Here is a 16,600-nt window from a genome sequence, read left to right on the forward strand (position 1 = left end):
TGCTCTTAAATAGGGAGACATATGCATCCATTTCTTCCATTGTCCTAGTCCTAAAGACTGCTAGAGCAATGTTCTCAACCTGTGGGTCGGGACCCCATTTGGGGGTCGAACGACCATTTCACGGGAGTCGCCAAACAACGCAGTCCGCCATTTTTTCCCCTCTTTTCCTTAGCTGTGCTACTCCCTTTTATTCTATTGGCTTTTGAAAGCCAATAGAATAGACTCTCTTGAATAGAGTCTAATTCTATTGGCTTTCAAAAGCCAATAGGAATTGTCCAGGCTGTCTCTGCCCTGCTGAGCCTGCCAAAAGTCCCATTCTGCAAACGGTGCTGCACCAGTTGAGTAGTCCTCAACTTATGACCGGTTGAGTAGTCCTCGACTTACGACCGGTTGGGGGGTCGCGGCATTAAAAAGGTTGAGAACCACTGTGCTAGAGGCAGCAAATTTGTTAAGAAGTAAGAGCAGAGCTCACTTAAGCAACAACAGCATGTTTACTTAGTTTTCTTTGGACAGTGTTATTTTTTTGTACTGGTTAATCATGTGGTCACTTGTTAAGATTGCATAGTTAATCCACTGAAAGTTTTAATCAGTTGGCAGGTTCCATGTGTCAACAAAAAAAATTATTCATTTCCAATCTCTTCTTGTTCATATGTGTAAAGGGAACCACCCACTGCTGGAATATAACCATGCTTTATTTTATTTAGCTATTGAAAAACAGTCTCTGATTCTCCCAGAAAAATAGCTACAAATAAATCAAGTTGATCATGTCTCAAATCAATAATGTGTGAGCAGAATAAAAAAGAGATAGGTAGGATTTGTTGTATCTCTTCTTGGTATGACTATTATTGAATGCATATTAGAAACAGGAGGTAGAAGGGCAGACATTCTGGTCTTATGCTTGATGGGAATCCAGCTTTTGCCTAAAACATTGAAGAAACAGTTCAATAACAAAAAAAAAGTGCAGTCTCATCAATATTGTTAACAACATTGAAAGAGAAGTTGATTTCTGATTAAGGGACTGGTGAAGGAATGATTTTTAAAAGATGATTCCCCCCCTTCCCCATCACTCACTTTATATAACATTTCAGTATGAGAATCTGGTAAAAAAAAATCATAATTGGGCAATGAACTGGGATATATAAATAATTAAAATAAAATAAGTCCAAATATAATGCCTGTGTAAAAGACTTGGAGAAAAAAATATAGGGTAATGTGACCCTCCTATTCTATGTTGAAGTAATTAACATTGGGAAAGGGAAATGCCCCATGGGTTTGACTAGTATGTCAGGGGCTCCATTCTAAAAAATGGGTAGGGTCAGGACAAAATAAAAAAAAATATTTAGCTTAATTAAAATCATGATTATTCCCCATTCCCATGTGTTAATTTTCTCCTTCTGTCACTTTAAAAGTTATAATTTAGCAATAATTTGTGGAGGGTCTTACAAAGCTGATTTTGAAGTTTTGGGGGCACTGCATTTGTGTACTACTAAATCACATAATCTCATTGAATTACATTTTGGCCACCTAAAGAGCACATGAAGGGCTTCTGTGAAATCAATAATAAATCTAAACTTTATGAAGACTTGGCCAATTTCAAAGGCTTTTTAAACTAAAATAAGTTATATAAAATGATAACTCTTGCAATATTAACTTTATTATCTCTAAATAATAAATACCCTGTTTTATAATTCCTGATATGAAATAATACACAGGAGGTAGCTGCAGGGTATATGTGTCTATCAAAATGTCAATGGAAAGAGCCACTAGATCAAATCTTTTTACATGCAAGTGCTATAGGTACCGTACTTTCCGGCGTATAAGACGACTTTCGCAAGTGTTAAAATCGGCGCCGAAGTCGGGGATCGTCTTATACGCCAGAAATAACGGTAGTTTCCAGTGTATAAGACGACTTTCTAGGCATGTGACTCGGCGCCGAAGTCGGGGGTTGTCTTATACGCCGGGTCGCCTTATACGCCGGAATATACGGTATGTTAAAAAGCGATAGGGATTTGATTATGTCGTCATGTCGTCATGTCGTCATGTCCACAATCTTGATTTTTTAAAAACCCAACTGCAGTGACTCTGATGATGTTCAATACCATTAAATGCTAAGGATGAAATGCAAAATTATTAAAGTCTCCATTGAGTTGAAGTTCCTGGGGACTCCATGGACATGTCCATAAAGATGCTTTTGCTATCGTAAGGAAATTTTTTGCCATTATCTTCTTTCAGAATATTGCTTTGGGTTCCTAGCATGGCTGACAGGCTTAGGACTTCCTGATGCTCTCCCATTAGGCTTCAACCTAGTCTGGCCTTGCTTAGATTTTGTGAAATCAACAAAGGTCAGTACTTATCCAAATACAGGCCTCAAATCAATTCATAATGAAGAACCACCATCCCCTCACTAAAATAAAGAAAGAAGAGAAGGTGCCGCTTGCTAGAAATGTGTTCAGTTTTATGTTACCTTTCCAGTTCTATAATACAGTGATATCCATAATGCATTCATACTGAGGTTTGCATACGTGAATCTATTTTCTGCTTGAGTTTACGTCACATTCTTTTTATTAGTATGGAGAGTTCTACTCTACTTGGGCCTTTTGTGCAGCGCATCAACTAATATGCATGCCTTGAACCTTGACTGCTGTAGATTAAAAAAACCAAATATATTTTGATGCATTTCAATCTATGAATTATTTTATTCACAGATATTTTGAATCTTATTGAATTGTTATGGTTATTGTCAGGACTGGAACATTGTTTAAAAGGTGGATAGGATGCTGGAGGAAAGTTCCCGGAAGATGGGCTCCAGCACAAGTCTGAAATAATATTCAGACTAATATTCAAACACATTTCAATGAGTCTAAAAGCTCGGAAGACTAAACCTCTGGTCCCGGTGACTGAACCAGATTGGATCCTGCAACATTATCCTGGGACACATATATTTGCCTTCATTTATGATGATTAGAAGAACTTAAGAGTGGACTAAGTTTTTAAAGTGTATGTCTATGTGTGTGTGTGTCTGTGTTTGTACGTGTGTGTGTGTGTGTGTGTGTGTGTGTGTGTGTACACTTGGTTCTCATAAACTGTCAGTTTTGCAGATTCCAGACCTTAATAGGTCTCTGGACTTCAGATCAAACTCCATTATCGTAAAGAACTGTTGCTAAATTCCTCTAAGACACTTACACTCATAGGCAAGTTTCACCAATCTTTCTTATCAGAAAAAAAAGTCTTGGCTTGAGATCAAGCAGACCTTGGATTTAGAGTCTGACAGGCTTCAAAGTCTCAGCTAGGAAAGTGGGGTCAGGGAGGTGGGGACGGGACTCAACAATCCCACAGCAGAAGAGTTATTTCCCTACCACCCCCAGCGCAGAGAGGAACAGACACATGGATTCAACAGTTTAGGAAGTTTCTTAGTATCAGCTCCATGATCAGGCACCATAAAAGAACGGACATTACCACTCTTTTACCATGTGCAGCAGAGTTTAGACAGGTGTCAGAGAATAGACCAGGGTTCAGAAAAGACAAAGGTGGGTTCTGAAGACCAAAGGGTGCTTCCCACTGGAGTTGGGAGAGAAGGTGAAGCAAAGGGAAAAAGTCAATTGGACTAGAAGATAAAGGCTAGAGGTAGGAAATGAAGGTCTTCTCTGAGAAGGGATATATTAAATGTACCCTTATGGATGTGAGCAGTATTTTTAAAAGGAAATGCTATTTTTGAAACTACAGTGGTTTGGTTTTGTTGCCCATTTTCCTAGCAAAGAGTTTTTTGCAAGTTGAAAGCTATAATCAAATTAGTGTTTCTTTTCTCTTGTAATCAATCTTAGATTTTTTTTTCCTGCTTAATTTTTCTAACCCCTTATAAGGTAGCAATATTGACATATGCATTTATCTTTGATTCCATCACTCAATTCCTTCTTTCCAATGTCTCATTTTGCAATGAAATTCCTTCTTGCTAGCTGTAACACTTGCAGCAACCCAAGGCTCTAGATCCAATTCTATGCCATTAATATTTCAGCCATGTTCTGTGGTCTTATGTATCTGGAGGGCACCAGACTGCAGAAGATTATTCTAGACTGAGCAATATGTGGACAACCCATTCTAGATGGTCTAACCAAAAGAAAGGAAGGTGTTATATGCTTTAGTTAAGGGCTCTTTTGGATTAAATCTTACTCTTGGATAGTCTAGAGCAGTGATGGCGAACCTTTTAGAGACCGAGTGCCCAAACTGCAACCCAAAACCCACTTATTTATTGCTGGGTGCCAGGTGGGCGTGGTCCACTGGGTGGGTGTGGCTATGGTCATGGCAGACTGGGTGGGTGCGGCCAAGGTAGGTGTGGTCACCTCGATGTTGCTTGTGGGGAGGGACGCCTGCGGGGGCCAGGCAGGGTTGGGGAGATCCAGGGGGTCTCTGGCAGGTGGGGTGGTGGGCAGGAGGCTCATCCTGCAGGGTGAGGCAAGGTGAGGTGAGGCAAGGCAGGAGTGCTATTGCCACAGGGCAAGGCGAGGCAGGGGCCGGGGCGGCTGCTGCCTGACACCATTGGCCCCTGCACACAGAGGCTAATGAACACATGGGGGCCAACAGTGTCCATCAATAGCCACAGCCTGCCAGCCCCTCAACTGGTGCACTCTGGGGCTCCACAGCCCACCATCAGCAGTTCAGAGTAGCCGCCTCTGAGTTGGACACACAGCCAACAGTGATGAAGCGATGCAATGGGTCGTGTCTGGGAAAAAGAGAGCATGCGAAGCCAGGAGGGATGGGATGGGGGGAAGGAAACCAGCCGTGCTGGGATGCATCTGGCCATGTGGAACCTCGCCGAGTTAGCGGGTGGTTGGTTGAAGAGGGACGATTGCCATCTCCGGGGCATGGCGTGCATGCCCACAGAAAGGGCTCTGAGTGCCGCTTCTGGCACATGTGCCATAGGTTCGCCACCACTGGCCTAGAGCATTGTATCCAGAGCACTTTTGGTAGAAGGCTATCCATTGACACCTGGAAGCCAGCAATTTGAAGAGGTTATTTATTTAGGGGTTTTTTTTATCCCTGTAGTTCAAAAGCATGATGTGAAAAGTTAGCATCAGATTTTCAGGTGATGATAATGGATTTGATATGTTGATTTATTTTATTTTGCTGTTCTTTGATATTGTGCTTATCCATTAGTCCCATCCCAGAGTTTTGCTCCGTTCCCTCCTCCAGCAATAAAACCATCATGTCTGTATAGTATAGTATAGTATAGTATAGTATAGTATAGTATAGTATAGTATAGTATAGTATAGTATAGTATAGTATAGTATAGTATAGTAATTTAGTAATTTACCATTGAATTTGAATAGCGCAATACAGGGAAGTTCTGGCATTGGCTGTCCTTCTTTGACACCTTCTAATTTAAGTTTTTATAAAACTCTCTTGTTGTTTTATCTCCTTATCAGGTTCTACTTCTAAAAAAAAATAAACTTTGTGAATCTTTGGGGAGAAATATCAATTTGGATCAAGGAAGTTTTCCTCTGAAAAGCATTTTTTAAGGGAAAATCAACTTAGATCAGCAGAATGTTTGATAGGTATGGATGATAGTTATAAACATTTTTTTTCTATCTAATTTTCCATTCTTGAGGGATAGTTTTAAATCCAGCTAAATATAGAACCATAAATGTAATATAAAGTGATTAAGTGTGTCAGGCTAAAGACTGAAGACCATGGGTTCTAGTCCTGTTTTAGGCATAAAACTATCTGAGGGGTCCTCGTTACTATCTGAGCTTGCTTGTTTTCTTGCAGACCTTTCATTACCCTAGGTAACATCCTCAATGCTAGGAAGGAATGGTTTTAACTGTCAGTTTATATTCTGGTGTCTTGCCTGTCTGTGTAGGTGTGGGTGTGTGTGGGGTAAAACTATCTGGATGACCCTGGGCTGATTATTTTAGCCACTTTCTCTTAGCCCTAGAAAGAAGACAATGGCAAACCACTTCTGAAAATGCTAAGAAAACTATAGGGACTTGTCGAGGCAGTCTCTGAGAATGAGACATAACTGGATGTCTGGATAACTGGATGAAAGAATGTGTGTGTGTATTAGAACAAGAAAATGTGTTATTTGATTAACACAATGAATATCACATCTAATTTTTTCTCCACCAGCGCAATGCAGGAATCATTTCCAGAATGGCCGGGCAGGGAGCAGGTGTGTGTGTGTGTGTGTGTGTGTGAGAGAGAGAGAGAGAGGGGGGGGGGAGAATTGCTAGGCTAGATTGTGTGTGGAGTGCATGCATATTCAACCACATGTATTCACTTCTTCTCTCTTGTTTTTAATTTATGGTTTTACAATTTTCATTTTAAAATTAGGTTGGTAATATTTTAGCCCTAAACTGCTTCAGGTGGAGTGAAAAGCAAAATGGCAAAATTCCTCTCTCTAATTTGTCTTTGTATGGTACTTTATGAGGGCCCTCCGTGACCTTTCCTAATTGTCACATGGCTTAACCCTTTTGCTTAAAAAAAGAGAGAGAGAGAGAGAGAGAGTAAAATGAGCCTCATTTCCCCACAGGTAGAGGAATGTTAATGTAGGAAGTGAGACGGTTTGTTCACTGAAAAATATTTTATGGGAACTTGCTTCAAACTGAAGGAACACATGTAAAATATGTTCCCTGGGGAAGGGCTTTCTCCGTCTCATGTTTGAAACAAAGGAAGAATTTTTGGTAAACTCAAAGCAGAGAGCTCAGGGTCACATACTAGGATTTGCCTTGGCAGCAGGAGAGCTTGTGTACCTAAGGCCACTTCCAGTTCCAGCAGATGTACTGAGATTCCAGTTGTTATTCTATCAGGCCAGGATATGGAGTCAACCTCAGTGAAATTAAGGACCACAAAAGTTCCTCCTCAGATCACAAGTCTTTAATGAATTCAGAATGGATATGAAAGGCAGTTCTGGAAGGTAGAAGGGCAGTAAGTAATTATTCTCTTGTGGGAAAGCTTTAGTGGCTAAATGAAATTAACTAAATGTGTCATTTCATAAGTCACTTGTGATTAAGAGGAACAAGTCTGGTTTTGCACTCTCTTTTCTTCAAAGGAAAGAAGGCTGGGATTGGCTAGAAGGGAAGTGATATTCCCATATTCATTTAGAAGTTTTACATAACACCTCAGGCTGACGTTCCCAGGACTGTTTTTTTTCCCCCTTACTGGAGATAAATCACCTAAGTTCCCCTCATAGAGCAGGGTCATTTATACTATTGAAGATATTTGAAAAGATATTTGAATATTTGAAATGATCTGATGGATCGGTGCTTTTAATGTATGCCTAAAGTATAAATTAAGACATCAAATATAATCCCCAAACTTATTTCCAAGTTTTGATTTCCCCATTTAATTTCCATTGATGGGGCCGTTAACTTCAAAAGGAAAAGACTTGTAAAAAAAATAACATCAAGGTGTGGATTTGAAACCAGCCTAGAAGTAGCACAGATATTACATAAGAATGTGCCCTTAAAACCAGTCTTCAAAAAGTCCTGTGTGAATGGCCTAGCCCAAGCCATATAATCCCATTCATGCAGACGCTTTTGCTGATAAGGATTTGTGAGTAAATGTTAACCTTGATTTTCATAGGAAAGCCCTCACAGGACAAAGAAGGCCCATTTGTATTAATATCAGATGCAATGCTGCCATTATAAGAGGAATTAAGCAAGCACCATAAAAGGACTCTGGGAAGAAGTTTGAAGAAGAAGAAACTTGTAAATGGAACTGATAGCAGGTAGCTAAAGGTGCTACAATGTCTAGAATGGACTTAATTCTAGTGGAGGGTTTGGTGGTTTTAATTCAGAAGAAGAGTGCCTAGTAATCACAAAATGTTGTTGAAGGCTTTTCTGTTTCTTGGTAGAGGGAAGTCAGTGAAGAACTTGAGGGTGGGACCTGAAAAAGATTCAGTGAAGAATAAAAGCACAATGGAGCACATAGATGCCATGGTGGGGTGACAGAAGGTAGAAGATCAAAGAGGTTCACTACTTGGAACCAGGTCAATGGACTGCTCATCAGACATGAAAAATTGTTAATACATACTATGTTTTTTTTTAACCTATCTGGCTAGAAATCATGTTAGCGTTTAGTAACATAGATAGCTGCATATCTTTTCATGTTGTAACTTCATACTATAATTTGCTAAGTAATTCATGTTTAAAATGAATTAGAATGGAGAGTTCAGAGAAAATATTGCTCATTTGGTGCTTTTGCTGCATTTTACCTGCACTGCAGGTAAGAACTGCTTACAAAATAATATAAAACAGTTAGAAAGTACTTAATTGTTCTGATAAAGATTGGCTGAAATGGCTTCCTACTGATTTTTAAATGGAAAACAACAACAACACTGGAAAGCTGTGTGCCTTCTCTCCCTCTTTCAGTTAGCTCCTATGAACTCTGGTCATACATAGTCCTGACTTGAATACACTGAAAGTCATTTATCAGTGCCTTACAAACCAAACTGACATGGTAAGAAAAATGAATAACAATCAAAGAGGAATGAATATCCAGGCCACAATCTATACATTCTAGAACTAAATCTCATTTATTTTCTTCCATGACAATTATGCTTAAATAAGAGACGTAAAATTGTGCTGTTGGTTCCAAGGTACTGCTAGATAATGCACCTAAAACCAATTATCCCATTGGAGCCAACTTACCAACTTGCTTTTTTTTTTAAAAAAAAGTGAGGGCAAAAGAATCAGACATGTGTCTCATTCATTCCAAAGTTCTAACAGGTTTGACCTCAAAAAAACATGATTTAGCAGCCTTTGATTGCAGAAAAAAAGGAAGCAAGTTGGTTTTGGGATAAGAGTTATTGTTTTTTTTTCCGGTATGCAAGAGAGATGGAAGAGGGAGATAGAGAGAGAAGCAGAAACTGTTCACAGTCTAACTTTACCCAGCCATGATTGCTGGAATAAATCACAATTGATTGGGTACTGATAACATCATATTTCCTAAACTGTAATTTACAAAGTAGGACAATTGTCTTTAGACAACATGCTAAGTGTCCTCCCCTCTGCCATTAGTTGATGTCTTAGAGCAGGAGTGTCAAACTCACCATGTCACGTGATGTGTCGCGATGTATTGTGACTTTTTTCCCCTTGCTGGAGCTGGGGTAGGTGACGCATCTGGCCCGTGGGCTAGCAGTTTGACACCCCTGTCTTAGAGTGATGTAATGATGGTGAAGGATAGCATCTGGGATTTCTTTCAGATGGCCACATGACAGTATAGGAAAAATGAGGCCCTTGATAAGTTTTTAAACCCCAGTCCCATAAACTCTGATAAAAATAGCTACATGGCAGGACATATGGAGAACATCTGATGAATACACAAAGCTGCTGTCTTCCTTGCCATGACATTATCTATCTAGGATATATATACTTAACAACAACTGTGGAGAGTGTGGAAGATCCAGAATGAGGAGTCTGCAGCCTGACGCTGTGGGGAACGTCGACAGAGATCAAAAAAAAAAAAAGGGGGGGGGGAGAAGAAGAACAAAAGCACGGCTCAATTGCCTAGGCATACGGTGAAAGGGAGAGACATGGTGTTCTGCCTGGACCCTCTGCAGACAAGGAATACCCCCACCAACAATACTGCCCCCCCGGGACGAACACTTTGAAGTCCCCCCAAAGACGAGCACAGGAGAGGAGAGTGAGAATGTGGGGAATCAGAATGCAGAGATCTGGAGACCTGGTGTCCGCCTGAATACCGTTCCTATCAGCAATGGGGAAGAGCATGCGATAGGGAGGATGGGGGATGATGAATTGAGAGACGGAGTAAGCACCCGATCACGCAGCAAACAAATGGAACGGTGGAGAACTGTCGACACGAAGATTGCCAGGATGGAGGAGGAGGGCATAGACCCCCAAATATGCAACACCCGTATGAAAGTTACTCATGACAGTGGAGGAGTGAGAAGAAAGGGTGTGGAGTAGGGATTGAGAAAAGTGTGTGTGGGGGGGAGCGTCTGTGAGCCCAGGGAAGCTTGTAACACTGATAGAGGAGAAACAGATGCCCCCAGGGTGGAAAATGAAAACAAAAAGGGGAAGAGGGTCAGTACTATGGAAGGAAATAAGAATAAAGGGGTGGTGGAGGAGATGAATGCCAGTAATGAGATAGTGGAAGGAACGATCCGGAAGAACCATAGAAGGAAGCGTAAGGAGAGTAATAAAGAAACATCTGGGACACTAATTAACTGGCCGGGACCGGTGACGTGGTCCATGAGCCGGGTGCAGATGCCGGCAAAACCCATTTAAGTCATCATTGTTTACTGGCTCCTTAGCCCTGATGATGTTTGGAGTTTCCAAACGAAAGCTTGGCAGCTTTTAGTAAAGTATATTTTTATATTTATACTCTCCTGGTGTTCGTATTTTATTTGTACCATATATCATACATACATACATGATAAAGTCTTACAGGAAGTTCTTATGTCACCAGACCTTGGGGGGGGGTGTCTCAGGGAATTGGAATATTCTTAGATGGCTCCATTGTGGGTGATCTTTTACTCTCTCCGTGTGGTTTGAATATTTTAATTTTTTATAGTGTCTTTGCATTTTTTATAATTACTCTATATTTCTATAATGGATGTTTTAATGTATTTGCTGTTTTTACTGATTGGTGTATGCCACCCAGAATCATTTCAGTGAAATGGGCAGTCATATAAATGGGATTAATAAATAAAGTTGTGCAGTCCAAACTACTTAAATGAATGGCAGATGCGCTTGGGTATAATAAGCCTCATGTATCAGCCACATACATTGCAATGGAGCCTGCTGAAAAATTCATCTAGAGTTAGCAGCATAACATATTGTTGGTGCTATTTAATTGTTTACTAGTAAAAAAATATCTTTGGGGGGGAAAAGCAGGTGACAGAACAATAAAATATACAATAGGAGATGGGCTTATCTATACAACCGTTGTTATTATTTTTTAATTATAGTTAAAAATAGCCAACAAGATAAATACACACAAGCATTGGCCAAATACAACACATGCTGTGTAATCAGTCAGATATGGTATTAAAAGTTAAAACTTAAAAAGAGAATGATTAATTAAAGCAAAGTAAAACACAGAACAGGACAGGACAAAACAGAACACTTCACTTTGTCAACATTCCAAGGTTAGGATGTTTTATACCATTTTACAGAAATCACTGCAGGTAAGAATTTGGCAACTCTTATCAGTGATAGTGAAAACTAAATTAGTAAGGTGTTAAAGGCAATGATCTTGAAACCAGGCGACTGTGTGATCTAATCCTGCCTTGGGCTAAACGCCAGCTGGGCTGTTTTGAGTCACTGCCAACCACTTCCAAGAATTCAGAGACCTTTCAACTATGGAGATTCCTATAGGCATTGTGGAGACTTGGGAAAAATCATGAAAACACACATTCTCTCTCTCTCTCTCTCTCTCTCTCTCTCTCTCTCTCTCTCTCTCTCTCTCTCTCTCTCTCTCTCTCTCTCTCTCTCTCACACACACACACACACACACACACACACACACACACACACACACAAGCATAGAGCACACACACACACACACAAGCACAGAGCACAGAGATGCAAAATTGAAATAAATTTTTATGTAGGAAAACAAACAAGCTCCTTCTCCCATCTTCCATTTGGCCTTATTTCCCACTCTGAATATGTAGGAGAATGATGCTTTTTAAAATTAATAATACCTCAGACTAATTTCTCTTCTTCACTCTTACCCCCTCCTCCTGAAAATTGCTGCTTTTATTTGAATCTGATCCTGCTGAAAACTGCCAATGCATCAAGCTGAAATGTCTTTTAAAGTCATTAAAGTAGTCATGCTTAAGCTTGTTAAATAAGCAGCTATTTTCTGCAGAATCAATAGCTGGTAACTTCCTGGTTAGATGAATGCTTAGATTTGTCACTATATAACTCCCTCAGAAAGGTTGGATTAGACAACACTGCCTTGCTCGGAGCAAAGCACAGACTCCATAAACTGTTATTTCGTATTTTGGAACAATTTGTGCCTGATAAAATAGGAATGTGCAAATGAGGCAAGATGCAGCCCAAAGTGATGATTCCATTTGAATGTGTGATTTGTTTTCAGAATTAATTCAGTCGAACTATCAATTCCAACTATCAATTCCAATTCCAATATTCAATTTAAATAAAGTAAAACAAAAAACTTGCTGGGCCCATAGAAAGGCTCAAATCAATGTGACTATTCAATTTAAATGGCCTTTGAACTGTATCTTTGAATCAAAGCATCTCATAGTCATACCAAGTGTGATTTTACTTAACTACTTGCTCTGGCTGTGAGATGAAACTATTATTATTTTCTCCAATTTAGAATGGAACGCATTCCACAGTGAATGCAAATTTCAGTTTTTATATTCTTTTTTTAGCATCTTTAATAAGTGTTACCTAAAAAGGGGACAGAAGGAGAAAGAGAGAGACAGGAAGGAAGGAAGGAAGGAAGGAAGGAAGGAAGGAAGGAAGGAAGGAAGGAAGGAAGGAAGGAAGGAAGGAAGGAAGGAAGGAAGGAAGGAAGGAAGACTCTAGTTTCTCCCCTCCCTTTCATTAGGTAAAAAATGTCTCTAATTTTAAAACATTTTTTAAAAAACTATACTGTTAATTCTTGTGAGCATTTGAAAATATTCAGAAGTTTGGCATTTTATTCATGAGTATTAATGTAACATATTCTGATTTCTGCACTGTGAAGCAATACTTCAGTTTGGTCCTGATTCTGATCTCCTATTCAATATGCACAGTAATCTAAGTCCAAAGCTAGGAACAAAGACATCTAGTTCTGCAAATCCCAAGAAGGGTCAGTCCTAACTGTAATAAACACAAGAAGATTAGGCAAAATTATAGTACAGGTGGTGGGAATTAGAAAAAAAAGTAAGACAATCTACTTTATATTTGAATTATTTTGTAATGTGTAAGAAGAAAAATTGATGACACACATGTTCATATAAATTTCCTTATAAAGAAACTTTTATTTTTCCTCTACTTATTCTGACAGAGTCGGGATCATTGAAAAGATGTCACTGATATCTTGTCCTGAGGTGAGACTGAGTTCACACAATCACAGTGTTAATGACAGCAAGTCCCTAACAACCTTATTGTACCATTCCTGCCACTGTTAGGTTGTTGCTGAAGCTGATAAAAGAAGTGATATTTTGATTACCCATCTGTATTGTACTGTCAAATAGTCAGGTGAGAGTTGCCATTTTACCTCTTCTTACATAATGCAAGCTTTTTTTTTTTACCTAATTCACCACTACAGTTTTTATATTTTTATTTGTTCTGGCTTTTCCTTTTACAAGTATTTGATAATATTCTGTTGGATATGAGTTATTCTTTGGAAACATTTTTTTCTCTTCATTTGGACATTTTTTAAAAAAAATGCTATTATGATTCACAAATAATGTAAAATTGTTGATGATATTAATTATATGTGATTGAGTATGTATGATGGCTTAAGACAGAAAGTGAGAAATACAATGTTCATCTCTATTTTACAGCAATGAACTATAAAGTGGTTGGTATTTAACTTCAGGGCCTACTAATAGTTTCATGATTCTGTAAGATCCCACAGGTATAATCCTGGGGAACTGATTCCCATATCTATGGAATAAATATTCAACTGTTTCTGGATAAGATGGCATTTAAAGGGTGGGTTTGATATAAGAAAGAATGTTTTTAATGCAGTGATGTCTCTGAATGTCCAGTTGGCCTTGAGAGCTTAAAATTATTTTATTGATTTGGTTGGTTGGGTATCTGAAACCATCATTATTGAAAGGAAAGGAATTTAGGGAAATTGTCCTGAACAGATGAAATTAATTATTCTCTCCTAAATTGCTCTTTTACATTCACCATGCTCTGATAAATTTTCATCTGAACTGCTGTAATGTATAATACATGGAGCTATCTTTGGATGCAACTTCAATTAGTGCCAAGTCAGCCACCAGAATTTGGATGCTGTTAAATGTATTCATATCGTGCCAACTTGCAGTGTGCTTTGAGATTCAATTCAGAGAGATAGCAAGGTACTTTTAACTGTTTTTCTAGAGAAGACTCTGTTAGGCAGTGGCACCCAGAACCACTATAGATGATCTTGAAAAGCTATGCAACATCAGACCTGGTTAATATTTGGATGTCAGTCCCTTGTGAAAGACCAGTATGGAGGCTAGACAGGGAAATTCAGAAAATATGTTTGACAAAGATGATGTTCTGTTGCCCATAACTACCTTGCTTTATTTGTGAAGTCTTCAGGAATCAAAGTCAACTTGACCAGTGATTTACCTTGTATTACATTAAGTTTTTACAAAGGAAACAAGACCTGTATTAGTCTATGATAGATAAAAAAAAATAATAGGAGCCCCGAAACACCTTTTCTGACTAATAAATTTAATTTGTTGCAAATGATTTCATCAGAGTGGCTCACAAAAGTTTTTAATGAAACTTGATAATTTGAAAAGATGCCACTAGACTACTACTACTACTACTACTACTACTACTACTACTACTACTACTACTACTACTACTACGTCGTCATCTTCTTCTTCTTCTTCTTCTTCTTCTTCTTCTTCTTCTTCTTCTTCTTCTTCTTCTTCTTCCTCCTCCTCCTCCTCCTCCTTCTCCTCCTCTTCCTCCTCCTCCACATTTTAAGAGATTACTTTAAACTACTGAAGTTTCAGTAATTTCATCAGCCTCTTCTTTGCTGTCATTGACGTATTAATGTACTTTATTGACAGTGACATGATTAATTTTGTTCCAGAAATTGTAACTGCCTTAGAATCTCTTTTACTAAAGAATTGCTGAGGAATCTTTTCAGTGAAAACGAGCATTCCATGATGAATATATTTGAATAGTTGTACTAAGATTGTCAAATGCCCCCTTTTTAAAAAAAACTTTTCTTATTTTTTGTCATTATGGGACAGGTGAAAGAAAGAAAGAAAAAGCAAGTCAGAGGAACAACCTTGTCATGTGTTTTAGCTAATGCTAGTGGCATAGGAAATGGAAGAGGTTAAATATTAATATTTTGTTATGTACATTTTTTCAATTGATGTCAGCAGGAAAGAATATGTAACACCAGTTTCTGGGCTAACTCAGGTCTTTCTCTATCTCCAAGGTTTATTTCCAAAATCCATCTTGGAGGGCTTTGGGTCAGACAGATTCAAGTCAATGCCTTTTGGTCCACTCTGCATCATATGGGCACCCATTGCAGATCTTTTTATAGGGTTTACTTTCGAAAATTTACAAAGCAAGATGTTCTTTTCCAAGTACCTGAGGGAAAGGGTTTGTTCTTGGGATCACTTATGTTATCTATCAGCACTAAAAATCTTGAATTTCTATATGGTTTCTGTATGACATTATTCTGATAATTTATGTCAGATGTCACATCCTGAAATATTTATTATCAGATGAAAAGGAGACTGGTGACACCTTTTCTGGTTGCCCTCAAGGATAAATGTTCAAAAAAGGATAAACAGTGGGACTGGCTTTCCTATCTATCTGAGAACAACAATTAATATTTGAGAGGATGAGAGGATCAAAATCTGAATCAGTTCCAGAGTTCAAAACAGACCTTTAGTATGAAAATGGTTGCCGACCAAGGAGAGTCTGGTGTTTTTCTTCAGTTGAACATCAGATGACAGATGGTACAACAGCTAGTTCTTCTTTCCTTAGCTATAACATTGATCTGAGATTAAAAGAGGTGGATTCTCTGCATTGCATGACATCACAATGGCCTGTTTCTCTTTCAGGCAAGGAATGAGTTCACAATGGCCAGTCTTTCTAATTGGACAACTTCAGGATGAGCTCACAATAGCAGCAGCTCTGTATTGTTCAGCCTGCTGGATATTTTCCTGTCTCCATTAGTGAGGCATGAAGCATTAGTGATTGGCAGAAAGAAGAAAATCCCTTGCCCTGGAGTAGACAGGTACAAGGGAAAATGAAGGCAGACTTTCTCTTACTGAGTTGAACAGCAGTAGTGTGGTGATATTACGGGACTACAGGTAATGTGGTAGGCACACTCAAATTACATTTTGTAGAGACTGCCAGAAAAAGGCACTGTGAGAGAGGTCAATCTAATAGATAATGATAGGACCTCCCAAATTCCAGGTGAGCCTTAACTTTAGTACATGCCCTGAGTGGTGGTGTGGGGAGTGAGGGTCAGATTAGGAAAAAAAATAGACCAGATGGTAGCAATGGTTTGCCTGAATTTGCAAAGCATCCTGTTTAGCTTGCTGACTCAAAGGTGCTTTTTTCCAAGAGGCAACTGGACTGTCAGAACAGAAGATGTTTCTTTGATGAGAAGTGAAACATCTTTAAGAAAAAACAAAGAAAGTCCAGTTGCCTCTTTGGAAAAAAACCACACCTGAGAATCTCCATAAACAATTAGCTTGTTAATGCTCACTGTTGTCAGCTGTTCAAAGTTAAGGTACAGATGAAATAAGAACAGCTACAATTCTTGTTATAAGGTATAATAAGGTGACCAACTGTCCTCCTTTAGGGAGGACAGTCCTCCTTTTGTGAGTTCTGTCCTCCCTCGAAAAGTGCCCTCCTACATATCCTCCTTTTAGATATTTGAAGACTAATCTGCAGGGCTTTTTTTTCTCATAGAACGCTCAGAACGGCGT

The 16,600-nt window shown here is 38.9% G+C and overlaps 1 long non-coding RNA gene across 1 annotated transcript in view; it reads right to left on the reverse strand.

The window, feature by feature from the left end:
* Window positions 1-15,635, reverse strand: part of LOC120297632 — a 36,519-nt gene extending 20,884 nt beyond the window's left edge. The window contains exon 1 of the long non-coding RNA XR_005553844.1: window positions 15,547-15,635. This is a non-coding gene — a long non-coding RNA (uncharacterized LOC120297632). The remainder of the gene's footprint in view (window positions 1-15,546) is intronic.
* Between the last annotated feature and the right edge of the window lie 965 nt (window positions 15,636-16,600).

The sequence above is a fragment of the Crotalus tigris genome, unplaced genomic scaffold, assembly GCF_016545835.1.
Source record: "Crotalus tigris isolate CLP2741 ecotype Arizona unplaced genomic scaffold, ASM1654583v1 scf7180000023639.2272817, whole genome shotgun sequence".
NCBI lineage: Eukaryota > Metazoa > Chordata > Lepidosauria > Squamata > Viperidae > Crotalus > Crotalus tigris.